Source organism: Macaca fascicularis, chromosome 7 (genome assembly GCF_037993035.2).
Source record: "Macaca fascicularis isolate 582-1 chromosome 7, T2T-MFA8v1.1".
In the NCBI taxonomy this organism is placed as follows: domain Eukaryota; kingdom Metazoa; phylum Chordata; class Mammalia; order Primates; family Cercopithecidae; genus Macaca; species Macaca fascicularis.
The window spans coordinates 121059585-121075383 of NC_088381.1; the positions used below are offsets into that span (position 1 = coordinate 121059585).

Below are 15799 nucleotides of genomic sequence, written 5' to 3' on the forward strand. Positions count from 1 at the left end.
ACTGAAATTTAGAAGTGCTATGTATACATTTTTTCTTTTTATAAGTGAGATCACTACTTTTTCCCACTTAATTAATAAGTCCATAATATAACTTTTCAGTGACCTACCTCATTTTTCAATATGGTTGCATAGTATTTTGCGGAGTGTTTTATGGTATGAATGTATTATGTTTTATATAACTACTTCTATGATGGACATTTACATTGTTGTAGTCATGTTGCCATGGGAAACATTGCTGTAAAAAACATCCTTTTATATACATCTGAGGAAAAATTCCTACGAGTAGAATTTCTGAATCAGATATTGCCTAATTACCTATCGAAAAGGTTGTATCAATTTACATTTCACACTAACAGTGTATGAAAGTTGTATTTTCTGTTATTATTACCAACACTAGATGCAATAGTTAATGTTAGGTGTCAACTTGATTGGACTGAAGGATGTCTAGGTAGCTGGTAAAGTATTGTTTCTGGGTGTGACTGTGACCATGTTGCCAGAGGAGACTGACATTTGAGTCAGTGGACTGGAAAAGGAAGACCCACCTTCAATGTGGGTGGGCACCATCCAATTGGATGCTAACGAGGCTGGAACAAAGCAAGTGCGAGAAGGTGGGATAAGCTGGCTTGCTGAGCGTTCTGGTTTTCATCTTTATCCCATGTTGAATGCTTCCATTCGTTCCTCCTGCTCTTGGACATCAGACTCCAGATTCTTTGGCCTTTGGACTCTTGGACTTACACCAGTGGTTTCCCAGGGGCTCTCGGGCCCTCCACAACAGACCGAAGGCTGCACTGTTGGTTTTCCTGCTTTTGAGGCTTTTGGACTCAGACTGAATCACTACTGGCTTCTTTCTTTCTCAGCTTGCAGATGGCCTATCATGGGACTTCGCCTTGTGATTGTGTGTGTCAATTCTCCTTAATAAACGCCCAATCTCCTAGGTAGGAAACAATGTTTTTTTTAGATGTTTATTTATGTAAGTAGAAATGAGGTTGAACATATTTTTGTATCTTTAGTGGCCATTTGTGTGTGTGTATGCATGTGTATGTGTGTATACTCCCTGTTCATATTCTTTGCCTGCTTTGAAAAAATTTGTTGTTGATTTTGGTGAGATGAGGGCTCTTTTTCTATTGAAGAAATTATCCTTTAATCTGTTGTGTGTTTACAATGTTTTCTCACTTTTTTTTTTTTGACTTAGTTTATGGTAGTTTTGTTATATGAAAGTTTAATATTTATATGTAGTCAAATTGCTAAACTTTTTCCCTTCATTTTTCTAGATTCAATATCCTACTAGTGTAAGACTGGAGGGAATTTTCCTTCCTCTCTTTTGAACGTTTGATAATTTGAGTCTATAAGATAAACTGACAATAGATAGATTAATAGGAGAAAAGGCATACAAATTTATTATGTGTACGTATGTACAGAAGCCACACAAAATACTAGACTGGAAGAAGAGCCAGATAACTGAGGTTTTTATACCATAGAGAAAGGGGTAGGGGCTTGGAGTTCCTAGGGATGGGTGAGTAGCAGCAGATTATAGATGGTGAGGGAAGGAAACACATGGTAAGCAAAGGCTGTCTTGTTACATGGATTAAATCTCTTAGATAACAACTGTCAAAAGATTAGGTGACAGCTTATGGTAATCTCTATTTGGGGAAGGTGTCAGATCTTTATCGTTTTTAGGTAGATAAAGGGGCCTCAAAAGAAAACCTCTGCTTGCATCTCTGTTTATCTTACTAAGGTAGATAGATGTAAATTTCCTTTATAAGAGGACAGCTATTCCTGTCTGCCTTTCTTTGAATAACCAACTGGGTAAGTGCCAAAGAAGTATTTTCTGGAGTGGCATATTCTGGCCCCCACACTATAAAGTCTTTTTCATCCAAGAATATTATTGTTAAAAAACCTCAATCATGCTCCTATTACTTTCATGATTCCTTTTTAAGGTTTGAATCTTTGATATATTTGAAAGTCATTTTAATGTAAGATGTGTGGTATGATCCAGTTTTATTTTTCATAAGATTCTTCTTACTTTCTACTTGTTCAATACTGAGTATGTTGGGATTGGTTGCGAACTTGTTTGGAATCCTTAAATGACATTTTCCCAAGTCTATGTTTATGAGAGTGCTTAAATTTCACATTAGGAGTAGAATTAGCATTCCATTTTGCATATTGTTTCCTGCATATGCTGGCTGACTGCAATGAGAAAAAAAAAACTGTACTGAAAGTAGAACAGACCATACAGACTATAGCTGCTTTCACATAGTAGGGGAGTGGCATGATTCGTGACGGGCAAGATGAGTCTTTGTTTTAAAAAATATCTTGGAAGACTTTTTGAATGGGAAAGGTGAAGCTCCTCTCTCTCCATCCACCTCACCCCACGGCAGAGTTAGGAAGCCATGGGTGAATTGGTTTGCATATGAAAAGTAAACAGAAATTGAGGGTCGGAGGCTGGCAGCTCAGAAAAACAGGGGACGGAAAAAGACCTTGAGAGGGAAGTGAAGAAGACACACCAGAGCCCTAGGGAGAATAAGTAGTGGCTTTTTAGATCAGTGATTTTTAATATTCCATTTTAAGTTGTTGCTTTATGCTATTCATTATGCTATAATCTCATTCTGTTACCCTGCATCTCCTATTGTACACACCCACTTGTATTTGTGGTGTGCTATGGAGAATGAAGAAAGTGAGACTAGTATTTCCCACCAGGGCAGAGAGAGGTGGCAGCAGCTAGCAGGATACAGGGGACTACTGGGAAGTGGGCTGCAGAGTGGACGCACCAGAGCAGCTTACCCCCTCCTCGTTTCCCCTACCTCAAATGCACACAGAGAATGTAAACTCCATTAGGGAAGGACTTTTCTTTTTTTTTTTTTAAACCTGCTTTTCATGTTCTATTTCTAGTGCTTAGAATAAAAGCTTGACACATTGAGTAACAGTAGTTACTCAGTAAAAAGTTGTTGGAATGAATGAACAAAAATCCTAGCAGAGGTTCTGAACCATCTACAGTGCTCTGAATGGGGGTTTGAGCTGGAGCATTTGGATGTTAAAGCAAAAGGTGAACCCAGAAAGCTGCAGACTTGAGAATCTAGCGTTCATTTATCAGCCCTGAATCTTGGCTGTTTCAGCTCTAGTCTCTTATGTGAGATGTCTGTTGTGTCTATCTGAATTTATTCTCTATGGATAAGCAATTTGTGATACTGCAGTGAATGGAGAGCTCCTTAAAATCCCTAATTGCTTCCTAAATGGAATCTCAGCTGCAAATGGATCTTTCAGTGCATATTACCATGACATTTCCTATGTAAGTCTGTAACCACCCAATGGGTTCATTTTGCCTGCTGCCCAGATAGAGCTGATTTATCAAGACAGAGAAATTGTAAAGAGAAAGAGTTTAATTTACACAGAGCTGGCTGAATGGGAGACTAGGGTTTTATTATTACTCAAATCAGCCTCTCCTGAAATTCAGAGTGTAGGGTTTTTCAAGGATAGTTTAGTGGGCCAGGGAATGGGTGCCACTGATTAGTTGGGGATACAATCACAGGGGTGTGAAAAACAGCCCTCTTCTGGGTGGGGGCCACAGGATGGTTTGGTGGGTCTGGATGGAGCCATCATCCTCAGAAATAGAAAAATCTGAAAAGACAGCTCAAAAGGGCAATCTTAGGTTCTATGACAGTAATGTTATCTGCAGGAGTAATTAGGAAGTTGCAAATCTTGTGACATATATAATAATGGCTGATAATCGTTTATGTCTACACCTCAGCAGAATTCAGGCTCCTCTCATCCTCCTAACTTGGTGGTCTGTCACTAGCTTTACAAAGGCAGTTTAGATTTGGGGGAGGGCTATTATCATTTAAACTATAAATATCTCTCAGAGTTAGCTTGGCCCAAGCCCAGGAATGATTAAGGGCAGTTTGGGGGTTAAAGACAACACAGGGGTTGGTTAGATGATACCTCTTTCACTGTCTTAATTTTCTCACTGTTATAATATTTGCAAAGGTGGGTTCAAGTCTGTTAAATCAATCCCTCAGGGGATGTTACACTTACAATGAGGTGGGTTTGGGGGCTCAAGGGTAGCATTTTAGATGGAAGTTTATTCTCCCATATGGGGTCATTTTATCTTAGGGAATGAGAAGATGCAGGAAGGGAGGTCGTTTGTTCAGGAGTCGTGTTGTGACCATGGTAAAAAGGCATTAGTCTCAACAAGAAATGGCCATTGTGAGTCCTGCAAGATGAGAATTAGAGACCTGATGAAGAAGTCTTTCAGAATCTTGGATGCTACCACCATAGCTATGATTCAGGTGATCATCAGTGATATGGGTTGGCTGTGTTCCCATTCAAATCTCAACTTGAATTGTATCTTCTAGAATTCTCATGTGTTGTGGGAGAGAACTAGGGAAGGTAATTGCACCATGGGGATTGGTCTTTCCCATCCTATTCTCATGATAGTGAATAAGTCTCTTGAGATCTGATGAATTTGTCAGGGGTTTCCGCTTTTGTTTCCTGCTCATTTCTCTCTTGCTGCTGCCATGTAAAAAGTGCCATTTGCCCTTGGCAATGATTCTGAAGCCTCCCCAGCCATGTGGAACTGTAAGTCCAATTGAACCTCTTTTTCTTCCCAGTCTTGGGTATGTCTATCAGCAGCATGAAAATGAAATAATACAGGAAATGGTTACCAGTACAGTGGGATGTTGCTGAAAAGATACCTGAAAATGTGGAAGTGACTTTGGAACTGGATAACAGGCAGAGGTTGGAACAGTTTGGAGGGCTCAGAAGAAGACAGGAAAATGTGGGAAAGTTTGGAACTTTCTAGGGATGTGTTGAATGGCTTTGCCCAAAATGCCGACAGTGATATGTACATTAAGGTTCAGGGTGAAGTGGTCTCAGATGGAGTAGAGGAACTTGTTGGGAACTGAAACAAAGGGGACTCTTGTAGTGTTTTAGCAAAGAGACTGGTGGCATTTTGCTCTTGCCCTACAGATTTTTGGAACTTTGAACTTGAGAGAGATGATTTAGGGTATCTGGTGGAGGAAATTTCTAAGCAGCAAAGCATTGAAGAGGTGACTTGGGTGCTGTTAAAGGCATTTGGTTTTATAAGGGAAGCAAAACATAAAAGTTCAGAAAATTAGCAGCCTGACAATGTGATAGAAAAGAAAAGCCCATTTTCTGGGGAGAAATTTAAGCCAGCTGCAGAAATTTGCATAAGTAGCAAGGAGCCTAATGTTAATGTCTAAGACCATGGGGAAAATGTCTCCAGGCCATGTCAGAAAACTTCATGGCATCCTCTTCCATCATAGGCCCAGAGGCCCAGGGGGAAAAACTGGCTTCATGGGCTAGACCCAGAGTCCCTGTGCTGTGTGCAGCCTAGGGACATGGTGCCCTGCATCCCAGCTGCTCCAGCCATGGCTGAAAGGGGCCAACATACAACTTGGGCTGTGGGTTCAGAGGGTGGAAGCCCCAAGCTTTGGCAGCTTCCATGTGGTGTTAAGCCTGCAGGTACAGAGAAGTCAAGAATTGAGGTTTGGGAACCTCTGCCTAGATTTCAGAAGATGTATGGAAATGCCTGGATGCCCAGGCAAAAGTTTGCTTCAGGGGTGGGGCCCTCAGGGAGAATCTCTGCTAGGGCAGTACAGAAGGGAAATGTGGGGTTGGAGCCCCACACAGAGTCCCTTCTAGGGCACTGCCTAGTGGAAGAGGCCATCATCCTCCAGACCCCAGAATGGTAGATCCACCAACAGCTTGCACCTGAAAAAGTCACAGACACTCAATGCTAGCCTGTGAAAGCAGCCAGGAGGGAGGTTGTACCCTACAAAGTCACAAGGGTGGAGCTGCCTAAGACCATGGGAACCTACCTCTTGCATCAGCATGATTTGGATGTGAGACCTGGAGTCAAAGGAGATCATTTTGGAGCTTTAAAATTTTACTGCCCTCTGGATTTCAGACTTGCATGGGCCATGTTACCCCTTTGTTTTGGCCAATTTCTCCCATTTGGAATGGCTGTATTTACCCAATACCTGTATCCTCATTGTAGCTAGGAAGTAAGTAGCTTGTTTTTTATTTTACAGGCTCATAGGTGGAAGGGACTTGCCTTGTCTCAGGTGAGACTTTGGACTGTAGACTTTTGGGTTAATGTTGAAATGAGTTAAGACTTTGGGGGATTGTTGGAAAGGCATGATTGATTTTAAAATGTGAGGACATGAGATTTGGAGGGGCCAAGGGCAGAATGTTATGGTTTGGCTGTGTCCCCATTGAAATCTCAACTTTAATTGTATCTCCCAGAATTTCCACATGTTGTGGGAAGGATCTACAGGAAGGTAATTGAATCATGGGGGCTGGTCTTTCCTGTCCTATACTCATGATAGTGAATAAGTCTCACAATATCTGATGGGCTTATCAGAGTTTTCGTTTTTGCTTCCTCCTCATTTCTCTCTTGCTGCCACCACGTAAGAAGTGACTTTCACTCTCTGGCATGATTCTGAGGCCTCCGCAGCCATGTGGAACTGTAAGTCCAATTAAACCTCTTTTTCTTCCCAGTCTTGATATGTCTTTGTCAGCAGCGTGAAAATGAACTAATACAATCAGTGACAAAGTAATGCTATGACTGTATTACACAGAGGTAACAAAGTGTGAAATGCATCTGTAGGAGTATTCTCTTAAGGTTAGGAACTGCTCAGGAACTTGGTAGGTTGGGGCTTGGAATGGGGACTACTTTTCTAAGATGGCCAAAATATTTGGGGACAATTATCTGGGGAGAAAGTAGAAAGACGGTGGCCCAGGCACTTGGCCTCTGATTTTTGGACACATAAATCTCTAAATCATCTGAGTTTCCATGAGGACGTACATAAAATGGAAGTAAAAATGCCTACCCCTGCTGCATTTTGGTGAGGTTTAGAAGTAATTTATCTATAAATACCTAGCTGAGTGCTAGGTACACAAGAAACACTGAATAAATTATAGCTATTAAGATCATAAATGGTTTTCAGATTTGCTTAGAAATAGTAGCTATACAGTAGGACTATACAGTAGGCAGTTCAGGAAAGTGCAAATAAAGGGCTTGTGGAGGGCTAGAGTATTACCATATTAATGTACCATAAACCAAAATGTATTTGAGACAAGTCTCAATCAATTTAGAAGTTAATTTTGCCAAGGTTAAGGACATGTCTGTGACACAACCTCAGGACGTCCTGAGAACATGTGCCCAAGATGGTTGGGTTATAGCTTGATTTTGTATATTTTAGGGAGGCAGAAGTTACAAGCAAACATTAATCAATACAAACCATAGGTGGACTCAAAGATTTTCTGATTGGCAATTAATTGAAAGTGTTAAGTTGTTATTTAAAGACCTGGATTCAATAGAAAGGAATGTCTGGGTTAAGATAAGAAGTTGTGGAGACTAAGGTTCTTATTACATAGATGAAGTCTCCAGGTAGCAGGCTTCAGAGAAAATAGATGGTAGATGTTTCTTATCAGACTTTAAAAGATGCCAGACCCACCCCGCAGTCACAGACCACAGGTACATCACTCCTCTCTGAGGTAGCCTTGGCCCTGGCCTGGGCTAGGGCAAAATTATAGAATTTTAAAATTTTGGGAAAATGGCAGATAGAAGGCAGGACTAACTTGCAGCTCCCACTCAGACAGACAGAGAAGCATGTGGAGACTGACCCACATTGTGAACTTTTGCTCCAAGAACTACTACAAGAGCATACCAGGAAAGCCAAGATAATCCACAGACCCTTTGAACTTCAACGGCGGGCTCTATGGGACAGCCAAGGAACTCCGAAGACAAAGAAAATAACCTCTTGGGAGCTCTATGGCCCCACCCACCTCCTGATCCTCCCAACACTGCCACAGCTGATGTGCTCTCGAAAGCACCACCTCCTGGCTGGAGGCCAACCAACACAAAACTAATGCAACACAACAAAAATACTACCAAGCACCCTCACAGAATCCACTTCACTCCCCTGCTACTTCCACTTCAGCAGGTGCTGGTATCCGTGGCTGAGGGACCTGAAGATGGATCACATCACAGGACTCTTTGCAGATACTCCCCAGTACCAGCGTGGAGCCTGGTTGCTCTGCTGGGTGGCTGATCCAGAAGAGAAATAATGATCACTGCAGTTCAGCTCTCAGGAAGGCCCAAACCTAGGAGAAAGTGGAGAGCCCAAACCTAGGAGAAAGTGGAGAGCACCATGTCAAGGCAGCACCAGGTGGGACAAAATAATCTAAACAGTCTTTGAGCTCCACATCTTCCCTCTAACATAGTCTACCCCAGTGAGAAGAAACCAGAAAAACAATTCTGGTAATATGACAAAACAAAGTTCTTAGCCCCAAAAGATCACAGTAGCTCAACAGCAATGGATCCAAACAAGACGAAATCTCTAAATTGCCAGAAACAGAACTCAAAAGGTTGACTATTAAGCCAATCAAGGAGGTACCACAGAAGGGTGAAGTCCATCTTAAAGAAATGAAAAAAATATATAAATGGAAACATCTCCAGTGAAATTGATAGCCTAAATAAAAAACAATCACAACTTCTGAAAAAGAAGGACACACTTAGAGAATTGAAAAATCCATTGGAAAGTCTCAGCAATAGAATTGAACAAGTAGAAGAAAGAACCTCAAAGCCTAAAGACAAGGCTTTCGAATTAAGCCAATCCTACAAAGACAAATAATAAAGAATAATAAAAAAATGAAACAAAACCTCCAGGAAGTTTAGGATTATGTTAAACAAGCAAACCTAAGAATAGTTGGTATTTCCAAGGAAGAAGAGAAATCTAAAAGTTTGGAAAACATATTTGAGGGAATAATAGAACACAACTTTCCCAGCCTTGCTAGTGATCTAGACATCCAAATACAAGAAGCTCAAAGAACACCTGGGAAATTCATTGCAAAAAGATCATCACCTAGGCACACAGTCATCACATTTTCTAAAGTCAAGATGAAGGAAAGAATCTTTAGAGCTGTGAGGCAAAAGCATCAAATAACTTATAAAGGAAAACCTTAACAGATTAACAGCAGATTTTTCAGTAGAAACCCTACAAGCTAGAAGGGATTGGGGTCCTATCTTTAGTCTCTTTAAACAAAACAATTATCAGCCAAGAATTTTGTATCCAGCAAAACTAAACTTTCTAAATGAAGAAAAGATAGTCTTTTTCAGACAAACAAATGCTGAGAGAATTTGCCACTACTAAGCCAGCACTACAAGAACTGCTAAAAGAAGATCTAAATCATGAAACAAATCCTCAAAATGCACCAAAATAGAACCTTCTTAAAACATAAATCTCACAGGACCTATAAAACAATAATAATAATAAAAAACCACAAGGTATTCACGCAATAAATAGCACGATTAACAGAATAGTACCTCACATCTGAATATTAATGTTGAATGTAAATGGCCTAAATGCTCCACCTAAAAGGTACATGATGGCAGAATGGATAAGAATTCACCAATCAAGCATCTCTGGTCTTCAAGAGACTCACATGACACATGACTTGCATAAGGAATTACATAAACTTAAGGTAAAGGGTTGGAAAAAGATGTTTCAGGCAAATAGACACCAAAAGCAGGCAGGAGTAGCTATTCTTGTATCACACAAAACAAACTTTGAAACAAGAGTAGTTAAAAAAGACAAAGAGAGACAGTATACAATGATAAAAGAACTAGTCCAACAGGAAAATATTTCAATCCTAAATATGTATGCATCTAACACTGGAGCTCCCAAATTTATAAAACAATTACTACTAGACCTAAGAAATGGGATAGATGGCAACATAATAATAGTGGCGGACTTCAGTACTGCACTGACAGCACTAGATAGGTCATCAAGACAGAATGTCAATACAGACACAATGGATTTAAACTATACCCTTGAACAAATAGACTTAACAATTATTTACAAAACCTTTTACTCAACAACTGCAGAATGTATATTCTCTTCATGAGTACATTGAACAGTATCCAAGATAGACCATATGATAGGCCACAAAACAAGTCTCAACAAATTTGAGAAAATCAAAGTTATAGCAAGTACTCTCTGTGACTACAGGGGACGAAAATTGGAAATCAAGTCCAAAAGGAACCCTCAAAACCATGCAAATACATGAAAATTAAATAACCTGCTCCTGAATGGATCAACAATAAAATCAACATGGAAATTAAAAAATTCTTTGAACCAGGCCAGGTGTTATGGCTCACGCCTGTAATCCTAGCACTTTGGGAGGCCAAGGTGGGCAGATCACTTGAGGTCACGAGTTTGAGACCAGTCTCGCCAACACTGTGAAACCTGTCTCTACTAAAAATATAAAAATTAGCTGGGCATGGTGGCAGGCACCTGTAATCCCAGCTACTTCAGAGGCTGAGGCAGCAGAATGGCTGGAACTTGGGAGGTGGAGGTTGCAGTGAGCCAAGATTGTGCCATAGCACTCAGTCTAGGTGACAGAGTGTGGCTCCATCTCAAAACAAACAAACAAACAAACATTCTTTGAACTGAACAATATAGTGACACAACCTATCAAAACTTCTGGGATACAGCAAAGGCAGTGCTAAGAAGAGAGTTCATAGCGTTAAATGCCTACATCAAAAAGTCTGAAAGAGCACAGATAGACAATCTAAGGTCACACTGCTAGGAGCTAGAGAAACAAGAAAAAAACCAAACCCAAATGCATCAGAAGAAAAGAAATACCAAGATCAGAGCAGAAAAAATGAAATTGAAACAAACAAACAAAATACAAATGAGAAATAAAACAAAAAGCTGGTTCTTTGAAAAGATAAGTGAAATTTATATACCATTAGAGAGATTAACCAAGCAAAGAGAAGATCCAAATAAGCTCAATTAGAAATGAAATAGGAGACATTACAGCTGATACCACAGAAATACAAAAGATCATTAAAGGCTACCATGAGCAGCTTTATGTGCATAAACAAGAAAACCTAGAGGAGGTGGATAAATTCCTGGAAATATACAACACTCCTAGATTAAATCAGGAAGAAACAGAAACTTTGAACAGACCAATAATAAGCAGCGAGATTGAAAGAGTGATTAAAAAGTTACCAACAAAAAAAGTTTAGGACCAGATGGATTAGCAGCTGGATTCTTTCAGACATTCAAAGAAGAATTGGTACCAATCCTATTGACACTATTCCAAAAGATAAAGAGAGAATCCTCCCTAAATCATTCTATGAAGCCAATATTGCCCTAATAACAAAACCAGAAAAGGACATAATAAAAAAAGAAAACTACAGACCAACCTCCCTGATGAACATAGACGCAAAATTCCTCAAAAAAATACTAGCTAACTGAATCCAACAGCATATCAAAAAGATAATCCACCATGATCAAGTGGGTTTCATACCAGGGATGCAGGGATGTTTTAGCATCCACAAGTCAATAAGTGTATACACCACATAAACATAATTAAAAACAAAAATCACATGATCATCTCAATAGATGCAGAAAAAGCATTTGACAAAATCCACCATCCCTTTATGATTAAAACCCTCAGCAAAATGAACATTAAAGGGACATACTTTAAGGTAATAAAAGTCATCTGTGACAAACCCACAGCCAATATCATACTGAATGGGGAAAAGTTGAAAGCATTCCCTCAGAGAACTGGAGCAAAACAAGGATGCCAACTTTCACCACTTCTCAACATAGTACTGGAAGTGCAAGCCAGAGCAGTCAGACAAGTGAAAGAAATAAAGGGCACCCAAATTGCTAAAGAGGAAGCCAAACTGTTGCTGTTTGCTGATGACATGATTGTATATCTAGAAAATCCTAAAGATTCATCTAAAAACTTCCTAGAACTGGTAAATGAATTCAGCAAAGTTTTAGGACACAAAATTAATGTACACAGTTAGTAGCCCTGCTATACACCAACAGCAGCCAAGCTGAGAACCATATCAAGAGCTCAACTCCTTTTACAATAGCTGCAAAAAAATAAAATACTTAGGAATATACTTAACCAAGGAGGTGAAATACCTCTACAAGGAAAACTACAAAACACTGCTGAAAGAAATCATAGATGGCACAAACAAATGGAAACACATCTCATGCTTATGGACGGGTAGAATCAATATTGTGAAGATGACCATACTGCCAAAAGCAATCTACAAATTCAATGCAATTTCCATCAAAATACCACTATCCTTCTTAACAGAACTAGAAAAACAAGTCTTAAAATCATATGGAACCAAAAAAGCCCACATAGTCAAAGCCAGACTAAGTAAAAAGAACAAATCAGGAGACATTACATTACCGGACTTCCAACTAAGCTATAAAGCCACAGTCTCCAAAACAGCATAGTACCGGTATAAAAACAGGCATATAGACCAATGGAACAGAATAGAGAACCCATAAATAAAGCCAAATACTTACATTGAACCAATCTTTGACAAAGGAGGCAAAGACATAAAACAGGGAAAAGACACCCTATTCAACCATGATGCTGGGGTAATTTGCAAGTCACATGTGGAAGAATGAAACTGGATCCTCATCTTTCACCTTATACAAACATCACCTCAAGATGGATTAAAGACTTAAATCTAAGTCCTGAATCCATAAAAATTCTAGAAGAAGACATTGGAAACACCCTTCTGGATACTTGCTTAGGCAAAGACTGCACAAGCAAGAACCCAAAAGCAAACACAACAAAAACAAAGATAAATAGACGGGACTTAATTAAACATAAAAACTTTTGCACAGCAAAAGAAATAATCAGCAAAGTAAACAGACAACCCAGAGTAGGAGAAAATCATCACAATCTAGACACCCAACAAAACACTAATCTCCAGAATCTACAAGGAATTCAAACAAATCAGCAAGCACAAAACAATCACATCAAAAAGTGGGCAAAGAACATGAATAGATAATTCTCAAAAGAAGACATACAAATGGCCAATAAACATATGAAAAACTGCTTAACATCACTAATTAATAGGTAAATGCAAATCAAAACCATAATGTGATGTCACCTTACTCCTGTAAGAATAGTCATAATCAAAAAACCAAAAATAATAGATGTTGGTGTGGATGTGGTGTAAAGGGAACATTTTTACACTGTTGGTGGGTACGTAAACTAGTATTACCACTATGGAAAACTGTGGAGATTCCTTAAAGAACTGGAAGTATATCTACCATTTGATCCAGTAATCCCTCTCCTCTGTATCTGCACAGAGGAAGAAAAGTCATCATGCAAAAAAGATACTTGCACATGCATTTCATAGCGGCACAATTCTCAATTGCAAAAATATGGAACCAGCCCAAATGCCATCAATCAATAAGTGGATAAATAAAATGTGATATATATACTTTGGATGATATGGTTTGGCTGTGTTCCCACCCAAATCTCACCTTGAATTGTAGTTCCCATAATCCCCATGTGTTGTAGGAGGAACCAGATGTGTGGTAATTGAATCATGGGGGTGGTTACGTCTGTTGTTCTCATGATAGTGAGTGAGTTCTCATGAGATCTGATGGTTTTATAAGGGCCTTTTCCCCTTTTGCTTGGCACTTCTTCCTGCTGCCATGAGAAGAAGGACATGTTTGCTTCCCCTTCCACTGTGACTGTAAATTTCCTGAGGCCTTCCAAGCCCTGTGGAACTGAGCCAATTAAACCTCTTTCCTTTGTAAACTACCCAGTGTCGGGTAGTACTTTATGTTTATCCTGTTAAATTCAATCTGGTTAGATAGGCCAAATCTAACCAGTTGGTGCGGACAGGTGTGACCTTTTGTGATATAATTCAGTCATTTACCATTAATGGTATTTTCCACCTTCAAATTGTCTGAAAATTTGATCATTGGGCCACAAATACCCTCATTCAAGTTGTCAGTAAGAGCTTGAAGTAGTTAGGGACAAGAACGGTGCTCTGGGGAATGCTTTTGGCAATCTCTCTCTGGGGTGACTTTGACTCATAACTCAGCATTCTTTGGGTTTGGTTCTATGTGTACTTTTGAGCAGTCAATTTATTCATCTTGTCCATAGGGACATCATGACTGCTGAAATGCAGATTTTTAATACCTATAGCAGTTCTGAGATTTTTACATTACGAATCTTAGGAAAAAATGTTTGTCATGAGTTTTCTTGAATTCAATGCAATTTCTTGTGGTCACAATTTTCTAAGTGTTTAATATATTTAAAATAATTAATTCTAGAGATTTTCCTAGAATCAATGGTGGATTTACTTGCCACCCATTTTGTTTTACATAAATTATATTCTTCCCTTTGTTGAAAATCAGTGGGGGAAAAGATATTCTCCAGATTTCTGGCACCTCTTCTCTTTTCTGTGGGATGCCATTGCTAATCTTAGAAAAGTTTCAGAAAAGGGATAAGACTGGAAACCAGATTTCAAGGTGCTGAGTTAATTAGAGGGGAATAAAAGCTGGATCTTAGGTTTAATAATGCTTTTCCTTAATATGTACAAAGCGTTTTTGTGTTTTGAGTTCAGCCATAAGAATACAAACTTCAGTCCATTAGAAAATTTATGTGTAGAGAACCCTTTGGCCAATTCCTGGCACTTCTCCTTTCTGTCAGATGGTTATTTCACAATAGCACAATTTATTGAATTTGGCACATTTTCATCTTTTTTTTTTAACATGTATACAAATCATGCTGTTTCAAAAATCTCTTTGACAATTACAATTGCCTGGAAATTTAAGATTACCAGAAAAGGGACATCATAATAGTTTTACCTAATGAAGAATTTTAACTATTAGTCTTCTGAAGGTTTTTATTTCAATATTTTATTCTTAAAGAGTAAGAGGCTTGAGAGAGGTTTACCTAGTTCCTGCACTCAGCTTTGGTTTGACCAAATGCATAACTGAGCTTCTCTTTATCATTCTGAGACTCAGCTGCAGCAACACTAGAGTTGGCAGTGTTGGCCGAGTACCTCTTCCTAGTACTGTGTAAGATATTTTAATGCACATTCTGGCAAGAGGAGACTCCAGCATCTGCTGACTGAAACCCAGGATTCAGGGAACTGAAATGGATTTTGTAGCCCATTTCTAGTACAATGTTAGAACAGATCACTCAATGTCTAGAAAGTTTTGTATTATCTGGGCAGCTTTTTTAGACACCAAGATCAAAGTTAACCCTATAAACATTCCTTACATTATGGCACAGATGTCTTTGCGAAGAGTTGGTAGAAATTGAGTAGAAGATTGGATTATATTTTATAGGAACTCTGGTGATTTGAAAGTTAAAGGTATGCTATTAAGATCTTTGTTTTGTTTGAAAGAACACTATCTTCTGTGTAGCTATGGATTTTTATTTGATAATTTTTCTTAAAATAGATTTTTTTAAAGTTTCCTGACTCTGCTTCTTTAAGACAGACTATAAAAACAATGGAGGCTGGGCACGGTGGTTCACACTTGTAATCCCAGCACTTTGGGAGGCTGGGGTGGGTGGATCACCTGAGGTCAGCAGTTCGAGACAAGCACGGCCAACATGGTGAAACCCGATCTCTACTAAAAATACAAAAATTAGCTGGGCATGGTGGGGGGCACCTGTAATCCCAGCTACTTTCAGGAGGCTGAGGCAGGAGAGTTGCTTGAACTTGGGAGGCGGAGGTTGCAGTGAGCCGAGATCACACCATTGCACTCCAGTCTGGGCAACAAGAGCGAAATTATGTCTCAAACGAACAAACAGACAAACAAACAAAAAACAATGAAGCACTCTGGAAGCACCAGCTTTTTAGGACCACATGCTGTGACATCTGACACTTGGCATCCTTAATGTTGAGGGCACTTTCTTTGGGAGGTACCTTGCCCTATTTCTAAGAAAAATATATATCATAATTATCATTGTCTAAAACAGT

The 15799-nt window shown here is 39.3% G+C and overlaps 1 long non-coding RNA gene across 1 annotated transcript in view; it reads left to right on the plus strand.

Moving 5' to 3' along the window:
* Window positions 1-602: 602 nt before the first annotated feature.
* Window positions 603-15799, plus strand: part of LOC123574528 (uncharacterized) — a 209871-nt gene continuing 194674 nt past the window's right edge. The window contains exons 1-2 of the long non-coding RNA XR_010588486.2: window positions 603-935; window positions 6431-6484. This is a non-coding gene — a long non-coding RNA (uncharacterized lncRNA). The remainder of the gene's footprint in view (window positions 936-6430; window positions 6485-15799) is intronic.